Genomic DNA, 10,858 nt, shown 5'->3' with positions numbered 1-10,858 from the left:
CAAAAGTTTGTCAAGTGTTGTGATGAGCACCATCTCCTCGTTAATGTAAAGAAAATGGAAGAGATGGCGTTTGACCTCAAATCTGTCGGTGACCATGTGCTTGTGGTTGTCCGCAATGCCAACATAGCACAGGTTAGTTCGTACAAGTACCTAGGTGTACATACATGTATGGACAATGTATTTAGCTGGAAGGTCCAAGTAGAGAGTGTCTGCTCGAGGGTCCTACAACACCTCTACTTCCTACATAGAGTTGAACAGAAAAAATGTCCCTGATCTACCATGCAGTTACAGACTATCCTGAGATACGGCATCACAGTCTGGCTTGGTCATTTCAAATCAAATTTTATTTGTCACGTGCCGAATACAACTGGTGTAGTTTCTAATTAACAATAACAACAAAATAGTAACACAAGAGTAATAAAATGAAATACACGAGAACGGAGATATATACAGGGAGCACCAGTACCAGATCAATATGCAGAAGTACAATGTTTTTGAGGTAGATATGTCATGTATTTGAAGGCAGGATAAAGTGACTAGGTATCAGGATAGATAAAAATATGAGTAAAATAAAGAACAGAGTAGCAGCAGCAAATGATGAGTGTAAAAGTCTGTGAGTGTGTGTGTAATGTGTGTTTGTGTTGTGTCGGTATACGTGTGCGTTATACATGTCTGTTATGAGTGTGTGTGCGTGTGTATGTGAATGTCTGAGGGTTTTGTGTGGGAGTGTTAATGTAGTGTGTGTGAGTGAGTGAGTGTGTATATATAGTCTAGTGAGTGTGCGTACGGTCAGTGAGAGAGAGTCAGTGCAGATAGTTTGGTTACTATTAATTGACTATGTAGCAGTCTGGCTATTTAGAGGTCTTATGGCTTGTGGGTAAGAAGCTGTCTCTAAGCCTGGTACCGTTTGCAGGACGGTAGCATTGTGAAGTCTATGGCTTGGGCGGCTGGAGTCTTTGGCAATTTTTCAGGCCTTCCTCTGACATCGCCTGATATAGAGGTCCTGGATGTACTGGGCTGTCCGCACCACCCTCTGTAGCGATTTGCGGTCAAGGGAGGTGCATTTGCCATACCAAGCTGTGAGGCAGCCAGTCAAGATGCTCTCGATGGTGCAGCTGTATAACTTTTTGAGAATGCGAAGGCCCATGCAAACCTTTTCAGTTTCCTAAGGGGGTAGAGGCCCTGTCGTGCCCTTTTCACGACTATGCGGGTGTGTGTGGACCATGTTAATTCCTTAGTGATGTGGATGCCAAGGAACTTGAAGCTCTCGAACAGCTCCACAACATCTCCGTCGATGTGTATGGGCGTACACTCCCCTCTTTCTCCTATAGCCGACAATCAGCTCCTTTGTCTTACTGAGGTTGAGGGAGAGGTTGTTGTCCTTCTCCCTGTAGGCTGTCTCATCACCATCTGTGATCAGACCTACCACCGTTGTGTCGTCAGCAAACTTGATAATGGTGTTGGAGTCGTGAGTGACCACACAGTTGTGGGTGAACAGGGAGTACAGAGGGGCCCACGTGTTGAGACTCAGCGTGGTGGATGTGTTGTTGCCTACTCTCACCACCTAGTGCCGGCCCATCAGGGAGTCCAGGTTCCAGTTGCAGAGGGGGGGATTCAGTCCCAGGGTCCCCAGCTTGGTGATGAGCTTGGAGGGGACTAGGGTGTTAAATGCTGAGCTGTATACTATGAACAGCATTTTCCCATAGTTATTTCCCCTCTTGTCCAGGTGGGAGAGGGAAGTGTGAAGTTCAATTGACATTGTGTCATCTGTGGATCTGTTGGGGAGGTATGTGAATTGGATTGGGTTTAGGGTGTCTGGGATGATGGGGTTGGTGTGTCATGCCCAGCCTTTCAAAGCATTTCATAATTACAGTTGTTAGTGCTACAAGGCTATAGTCATGTAGGCAGGTTACCTTGGAGCTCTTGGGAACAGGAACAATAGTGATCAGTTTTGAACATGTTGAGATTACAGATTGGGACAAGGAGTACCGACAAGGAGTTCCGTCTGGCCCGGAATACCAAGTCCGACTGAAATCTCAAATTGGATGTATTATGTTGAGTGTATAATGACCAGTGTCTATTTTTGTATACAGCAGTACTATGTGTCCAAGACAATTTTCCCATTGGGGATATTAAAGTTCATCCTACCTGGTTCCTATCCTATCCCAACCGGAGGGTCACCGGTTTGAATCCCAAGTGTTACATGGGATAATCTAGTGGGATTTTCTGTATCCTAAATGCCTTGGCAGGAATGAGAAAATAGGTTCCTTGCATGCTATGGATATCTGTGTGCTGACAGAATAAAATACCAGCCTATCTCATAACATCCCCCTGGAGTAACTAACCAGGTGACAAGAACAAGACTTTATGATTATATTCAGACAAATCCACCTAGCAAACAGTAGGGACACAGACACAGACAGATGCACACAAACACACACCCCACTCTGGGTGCGTTTCTTTGTTCAGGCGATGTGACGCAAAAACCAATGGGTGAACTCGGTTCACACTGGGCTCAAAGGCAAAAAGAGTGTCACAGCGGTAAAAGCAAAAGGCATCGCTGAAGGAAGTAGAGTCACTGCCTGCATTGGTGAAATTGCTGCGAATTGCGCAGCACTGTAGTTGGTCTCCACCACCTAGCTCATAAAGCAACGGCTGCTCAATAGACGGGTTGGTTGTTTAGCAACAAAACTGATGAGTGCGCAACTATGGGGAAAAACAGATGGTGTTGGTTTAGATTGTTGACAACATGTAAACTATATTTTGTCTCCAATGCAATGTTTATAGAAAACAATCATTTATTGTATGGTGACCATGAGGTAGTCAGGTGAAGGTGCACAGGACAGTACACAGAATTGCCTGTTTAAAGAAATGTAGCCAATTTATTCATTACTACATTTAGCTAACATTATGGAGTTAATCCAGAGATGCTTACCTTTCCAGATTATCATGGCATTTGTAGTTCTTTATGGTAGCCACATTAGCATCCAATTATCATTTCATTTTTGGGGGGTAAATACAGGCAAATTCAGTATATTGAGAAAAGTAATCTTGTCCTGGAGAGATATACACTGTTATCAAAATGTCATGCCAGGGTAAGCCTACATGAAACACAGCCCTTATTTGAAGTGTTCTAAAGTCCACTATGGGAAAAATGAATGGTGGAAAAACGATTGGAAACATTTCCCTGTTTGACCTCTGTTTGGATTCATACTGTGGTACTATTTTCCCTTTCTTTACAAAAAATATGCCTCAAATAGGAAACTCGACTCGAAAGTCAAGAAATAACTGAAAGGTTGTTAGAAACTGCATGTTAAGGCAAATCCTAAATTGAGAAATAGAGACAAACAAACATTCCGAAACAATGTGATCAAGTCGCTGACAACTTGACTAAAGTGAGTTTAGAGACACTATTAACAGAAATGCGCACTGGCAATGAGAAACTGCCTAAGCAGATTAAGAACTGATATAACTGCTATGACTGACCTGGGCAAATGTGTGGAGTTTCAGCAAACCATGGATGAACAAAAACAGCGGGGCTTACTGAAAGACTAAACAGGATGGAGGACTTTCAAATCCTTTGTCGTTCAAATCTTTGTATTGGCCATCAAAGCCAAAAAGTCAGGAGTCGGACCTTTGATGTTTGAGGGCCTTCGAATCTACATCAACAATGACATGAGCAGAGAACTCTATAAAACGCAGAAAATTCAACCCCAATAAATAAAAAGCAATGTGGAAAAATGAATCCTGTTCACTTTGGTGTACCCCAGCGCACAACTACAGGTCAAATGGCAACGGAAGGAAAGAGACATCACGCTGAAATCAGCAAAAGAAGCTACGCAAATCCTGGATAACATGGACAAGGAGAATGGTTGAAATAACAATTCATTAAATGTATAGACCACAGGACAGCCTCTTAACAGATGATGTAGGACAGATGGGGTACGGGACTATTGAACTGTTGAGCCAAATTAAATGATGTGAACGATGGACTATTACAGCCCAACACATCAGACACAATGGAGAAAGGTACGTGTTGTTAATGCCTTCACTCACACGCTTATTGAAAAGACAATCACAGCACCACACAGTCGATCCGTCTCAAAAAATAACACTTTAATGACCATTTCTGCAGCCTAAATGACAACCCATTAATTGGTAGGCTATATCCATGATCTATTTGTTTAAATAAGGAACTGACAAGTGAACAAGACAACATGATGATTGCTATGACCAGGACAATTGTTTATGAATGCTCCATAAGCTATAAAAGTCCTTCTTCATTGTCTTCTCCTTCTACGAAATCACGACGGTCCTCAAACAAACATTTAAAGTGCATGCCGCCACCTACTGTGCTGGAATGTACTGTACGATCAATCATGATCTGCTCAATTCTGTACTGCCATGAAAATTCAAAACCAAATAAATCCTGAAAAACTTCTACCACACCCTCCCCCAACAGCCTTCCCCAACCCCTCTGCCCCGTTAAACGATCTATATCATGCTGAAACACTCCAACCTTAGGATTGTTCAGCATGTCAACAACCATTTCAACAGTAACATCTGTTACCCCCAATATCTCTTTTGCAGTATCCACAATAACCTTCAACCTGACATTTCTATTTTCCACAACACGAGTCGTGTAGGATAACCTTACCAATAAAATATATGAAGTCAACTTCATTCATTATCAAAGTGTCCTTTGACACCACACGTTAATGAGCGCAATATTTCTGAACAGGCCTCGAAACCATGCCTGGACCATCAGAAGCACCAGCCCAGACAGTAGGTCCACTTACTACAGGAACATCCATGTAAACTCCATGAGTATGCACTGTAGTTACACCAATCTGTCTTATAGCCTCTGCATATGATACATCATGACTGATCCTATATCTCTGAGCCTCTCTAGCCTCTCTCTGCACCTGGCATCCACTAAATGCTGCACTGTGTTCTCCCCCACAATTACAGTACTTAACCTTCACATTGCTTCCACATTCTCCGTAATCATGTTCCTCTCCACACTTGGCACATATTTTCTTTCCTTTACACTGAACAACTACATGTCCCATTATCTGGCATTTAAAACACTGCAGTGCATATGGGACAAATTCTCTAACATTGATACTAAGAATTCCTATCTGTACTTTTCCCAGCAAAACTTTCTCAAACCTCAGCATCACTTATAAGCTTTCACTTCTTTGACCCTATTTCCTACTGATGAACATTTTGGCCTCCCTTCACATGTTCTTCAATATCACTCTGCCTCCCTTCACATGTTCTACAATATCATCTGTGGACATAGATATTGGGACCCCAGTGATGGCTCCCATCAACCTTGCAAAAAGCACGAGGTACATGGCTTTTAATCTTCTTCCCATTAAGCTTTTCCATTGGCAGAATCTTCCCTTGCTGATCCTGGCTTCCACAAAATATGAGCAATCTACCATTTCCAATGACCCGGGCTAGTTTAACTTCACCTGTCTCTTTCTCTACGACATTAGTTAGTTGGATATGGTGTAAATGAGGCCCTGTGGTCTCATCAAACACCATCACAACATTCCACTCCAACACATTGTAACGTTCATCATTGGGAGAAAGAGAGGAGGACCAAGGTGCAGCGTGGTAAGTGTTCATCTTGTTTTAATACGAAATACTGAACACTGAACAAAACAATAAATAACAAACGAACAGTCCCGTAAGGTGAAAGACAAAAAACACTAAACAGGAAATAAGCACCCACAACTCAAAAGTGAAACCAGGCTACCTAAGTATGGTTCTCAATCAGGGACAACGATTGACAGCTGCCTCTGATTGAGAACCATACCAGGCCAAACACAGAAATCCCAAATCATAGAAAAACTAACATAGACAACCCACCCAACTCATGCCCTGACCATACTACAACAAAGACATAACAAAATAACTAAGGTCAGAACGTGACACACATCAATACTCTTGCTTTCTACTTTGACCCTCTTTTTGCTTTCTACACTTGATGCCCCACTGCTTTCAGTATCATGATCTGTCTTCTTCCTATGTCTTTCCACTACAGACCATTCAGATCCTTGACCCTCATCCTCCTGCTCCATATCATCAGAACGGTCACCCATATTGATCGCACTCCAGTACAGCTGTTGCTTCTCCAACCTTCTCTCCATTTCCTCCAAACTACTTGCCGCCATCTTCGCTATTATGGCCTGAATGGGTGGGAAGAATATATATGACCCACATGTGGAAAAGGACTGGGAGAGATCAAATATCAATATGTGTTATCAATGTGGCAAACATGATATCATCACATGTCGATTATCCTTTTCTTTTTATTCTCCCATAGAAAGAACAATGAATAATGTTAATGAATTGGTTGAATGAATGTTGAATAAACATGGGCAATTGCCGAGTTTCTAAAAAAGAGACAAACAAGCGGGCTATGTGCGCGAAGCTATTATTTTTATTATTTCCAATTATAATGAAATTAATTAATTAACTGAATCTCAAAGTGGAATGTACAATTCCTGGATGCCTAGATAATCACATTAGTTGAATTCTCAATTAACACAGTGATGGCAAGTGCTTCTAATGTTGTTTTTCTCTTGTTATTGACCCTGAAAGGGATAACCTATTCCTTTCCTTTGGTTTGAAAGAAAATAGAAGTAGGCCGATCACACTGGCCTTCACATCCCTTGACTTTTTCCACATTTTGTTGTTTTACAGCCTGAATATAAAATTGATTAAATAAAGATTTTGTGTCACCGATCTAAATATAATACCCCATAATGTCAAAGTGGAATCATGTTTTTTTTTTTTTAAACAAATTGATTAAAAATGAAAAGCTTAAATGTCTTCAGTCAATATGTATTCAATCACTTTGTTATGGCAGGCCTAAATAAGTTCAGGAGTAAACATTTGCTTAACGAATGGTAGACCATTCCATTCTTGTGGGCGGGCTAAGAAATATTGGCATCTCTGATGGGTCTTTGACCTGGTTTGCTAACTACCGCGCTCAAAGAGTGCAAGTCAGAACATCTGCTGTCTCAGCCACTGCCTGTCACCAAGGGAGTACCCCAAGGCTCGATCCTAGGCCCCACTCTCTTCTCAATTTACATCAACAAAATAGCTCAGGCAGTAGGAAGTTCTCTCATCCATTTATATGCAGATGATACAGTCTTATACTCAGCTGGCCCCTCCCCGGATTTTGTGTAAAACGCTCTACAACAAAGCTTTCTTAGTGTCCAACAAGCTTTCTCTGCCCTTAACCTTGTCTGAACACCTCCAAAACAAAGGTCATGTGGTTTGGTAAGAAGAATGCCCATCTCCCCACAGGTGTGAATACTACCTCTAAGGGTTTAGAGCTTGAGGTAATCACCTCATACAAGTACTTTGGAGCATGGCTAGATGGTACACTGTCCTTCTCTCAGCACATATCAAAGCTGCAGGCTAAGGTTCAATCTAGACTTGGTTTCCTCTATCTTAATCACTCCTCTTTCACCTCAGCTGCCAAACCAACCCTAATTCAGATGACCATCCTACTCACGCAAGATTACAGGGACGTAATTTATAGTTTGTCAGGTAAGGGTGCTCCCGAGCGGCTAGATGTTCTTTACCATTCGGCCATCAGATTTTCCATATAGGACACATCACTGCACTCTATACTCCTCTGTAAACTGGTCATCTCTGCATACCCGTCACAAGACCCACTGCTTGATGCTTATTTATAAAGCCCTCTTAGGCCTCACTCCCCCCTATCTGAGATACCTACTGCAGCCCTCATTCTCCACATACCACACCCATTCTGCCAGTCACCTTCTGTTAAAGGTCCCCAAAGCACACACATCCCTGGGTCGCTACTTTTTCAGTTCGCTACAGCTAGCGACTGGAACGAGCTGCAACAAACACTCAAACTGGACAGTTTTATCTCCATCTCGTCATTCAGACTCAATCATGGACACTCTTACTGACAGTAATCACTGCTTCGCGTGATGTATTGTTGTCTCTACCTTCTTGCCCTTTGTGCTGTTGTCTGAGCCCAATAATGTTTGTACCATGTTTTGAGCTGCTACCATGCTGTGCTGCTGCCATGTTGTGTTGCTACCATGTTGTTGTCATGTTTTGCTGCCATGTGTTGTCATGTTGTTGTCTTACGTCTCCCCTTATGTAGTGTTGTGGAGTCTCTCTTGTCGTGATGTGTGTTTTATCCTATATGTTTATATTTTATTTTTAATCCCAGCCCCGTCCCCGCAGGAGGCCTTTTGGTAGGCCGTCATTGTAAATAAGAATTTGTTCTTAACTGACTTGCCTGGTTAAGTACAATTTTAATTAAAACAAAATAAATAAACAAGTCACAATAAGTTGCATGTACTCACTCTGTGTGCAAAAATATTTCTGAACAAGAATTTTGAATGACTATCTCATCTCTGTACCCCACTCATACAATTATCTATAAGGTTCCTCAGTCGAGCAGTGAATTTCAAACACAGATTCAATCAGAAAGACAAGGGAGGTTTTCCAATACCTGGCAAAGGGCACCTATTGGTAGATTCGTAAAAAATAAAAAAGCGGACATTGAATAATTAATTTGAGCATGGACAATAACCTAAGACACAAGGCCAAATATACACTGGAGTTGCTTACCAAGAAGACAGAATGTTCCTGAGTGGCCTAGTTACAATTTTGACTTGAATTTGCTTGAAAATCTATGGCAAGACTTAAAAATGGCTGTCTAGCAATGATCAATCTTACAGAGCTTGAAGAATTTTCAAAAGAATAATGTGCAAATATTGTACAATAAAGGTGTGAAAAGGTCTTAGATACTTACCCAGAAAGACTCACAGCTGTAATCGCTGCCAAAGGTGATTCTAATATGTATTGACTCAGGGGGGTTGAATACTTATGTAATCAAGATATATTACCATTTTTTTTAATTATGATTATTTTTACCAATGTCAGAATTGACATGAAAAGTATTTTGTGTAAATTGTTGGGGGGGGAGGTTCTCCGAAAGCTGCGCGCTGCCAGGAAACAGTGGGGGAGTGGTCTTGGTAGATGGAGAAGCTCTGTCCTTGAAAGCTCAGAGTGGTATTGCGGGCTCGTCGTCGGATCTCCATATTCTCATGAAAAAAGTGCACTCGAAGAATTATGTCACGGGGCCTCTCCCCATCCCGGGGCTTTGGGCGCAGCGACGGGTGGGCTCAATCAATCAGGGGCTTTTCATCTAAGGCAAGAACATCCTTCAGCAGCCCTGAAACGAAATCCGTGGCTCGATGCATTTCCGCTGACTCTGGGACCGATACAAGTCTCAGATTATTGCGGCGAGAGAATCCCTCTAAACTCACACAGCTCTCCTTCACCTTTTTCAAATCCGCATCTAGGCGTTTAATTTCAATCTCCAGGGATGTAGTTAAATCGGAGACATTAGTAGCGAAGGTCTCCAGTGCTGCAATCGTTGTAGTGTGTGACGCAGTTGTTGTTTTGAGTAATGTGATTGCTGGCACAGTCTCGTTCCGCAGGATGGTTAAATCTGCTTTTAAAATATCAGAAACCTTCTGTATTCTGGCATCAATCGTAGAAACCACCTGTGTTTTCATTTCAACTATCTCAGAGCTTTGACGGCCTCGGGAATGTTCATTTCAGCGCCGCCAGGCCAAGCCGCACCCCCGGGTAAAGTGTGCGTCCCCGGGCCCTCAGACTCAGGAGAGGGCGGTGATGAGAGCGGGTCTTGTAGGCCGGGTTTTCTCAAAGTCATGCTTTTGGCCTTATGTTTGGTCGACATGCTGACATTCGGAAGCAAACTAGTCTTGGTTTTTACGGAAAGGGATCACCAAATTAATATTTGAAAATAAATACGGTTCTGCTGCAAAATTCACATAAACTTTAAGAATACCACGGGAGCAAACGGAAAACACGTCAGTCGCACATGGCGTCCCTCCTATCCCCCCCATTCCTTTAATTTTTAATTTTCCCTACCATTTTTTTAAGGGTATCTCTGACCAACAGATACATAGCTGTATTCCCAGTCATGTAAAATCCATAGATGCGGGCTTAATGAATTTATTTCAATTGACTGATTTCCTTATATGAACTGTAACTCAGTAAAATCTTTGAAATTGTTGCATGTTGCATTTATATTTTTGTTCAGTGTAGATTTTACAGACTCTAGTGCCCTCAAACTCCACTCTGGTCTTCGAAGCCAGTTCCACTGTGTTTTTATATTGTTCACCTCTAATCAGGGACTGATTTAGATCTGGAACACCAGGCATGTGCACAATGGCAGATTTACCATTTAGGCAGAAGATCATTTTTGTTTGTTAAATATATGTTAAATATATATATATATATATGGCAGACATATATATATATATGCAGTGCCTTTGGAAAGTATTCAGACCCCTTGTCTTTGCCCACATTTTTGTTAGGTTACAGCCTTATTCTGAAATTGATTAAATAGTTTTTTTTCCCTCATCAATCTACACACAACACCCCATAATGACAAAGCACAAACTGAAATATTACATTTACATAAGTATTCAGACCCTTTACTAAGTCCTTTGTTGAAGCACCTTTGGCAGCAATTACAGCCTTGAGTTTTCTTAGGTATGACACTCACTACAAGCTTGGCACACCTGTATTTGGGGAGTTTCTCCCATTCTTCTCTGCAGATCCTCTCAAGCTTTGTCAGGTTGGATGGGGAGTGTTGCTACACAGCTATTTTCAGGTCTCTCCAAAGATGTTCAATCGGGTTCAAGTCCGGGCTCTGGCTGGGCCACTCAAGGACATTCAGAGACTTGTCCCGAAGCCACTCCTGCATTGTCTTGGCTGTGTGCTTAGGGTCGTTGTCCTGTTGGAAGGTGAACCATCG

The 10,858-nt window shown here is 42.1% G+C and overlaps 1 long non-coding RNA gene across 1 annotated transcript in view; it reads right to left on the bottom strand.

Annotated features, from left to right (window-relative positions):
• Positions 1-10,334, bottom strand: part of LOC127910603 (uncharacterized) — a 42,299-nt gene extending 31,965 nt beyond the window's left edge. Inside the window, exon 1 of the long non-coding RNA XR_008075439.1 lies at positions 8,819-10,334. This is a non-coding gene — a long non-coding RNA (uncharacterized LOC127910603). The remainder of the gene's footprint in view (positions 1-8,818) is intronic.
• Positions 10,335-10,858: the final 524 nt, after the last annotated feature.

The sequence above is a fragment of the Oncorhynchus keta genome, chromosome 22, assembly GCF_023373465.1.
Source record: "Oncorhynchus keta strain PuntledgeMale-10-30-2019 chromosome 22, Oket_V2, whole genome shotgun sequence".
NCBI lineage: Eukaryota > Metazoa > Chordata > Actinopteri > Salmoniformes > Salmonidae > Oncorhynchus > Oncorhynchus keta.
This window is presented reverse-complemented; position numbering and strand designations above follow the sequence as displayed.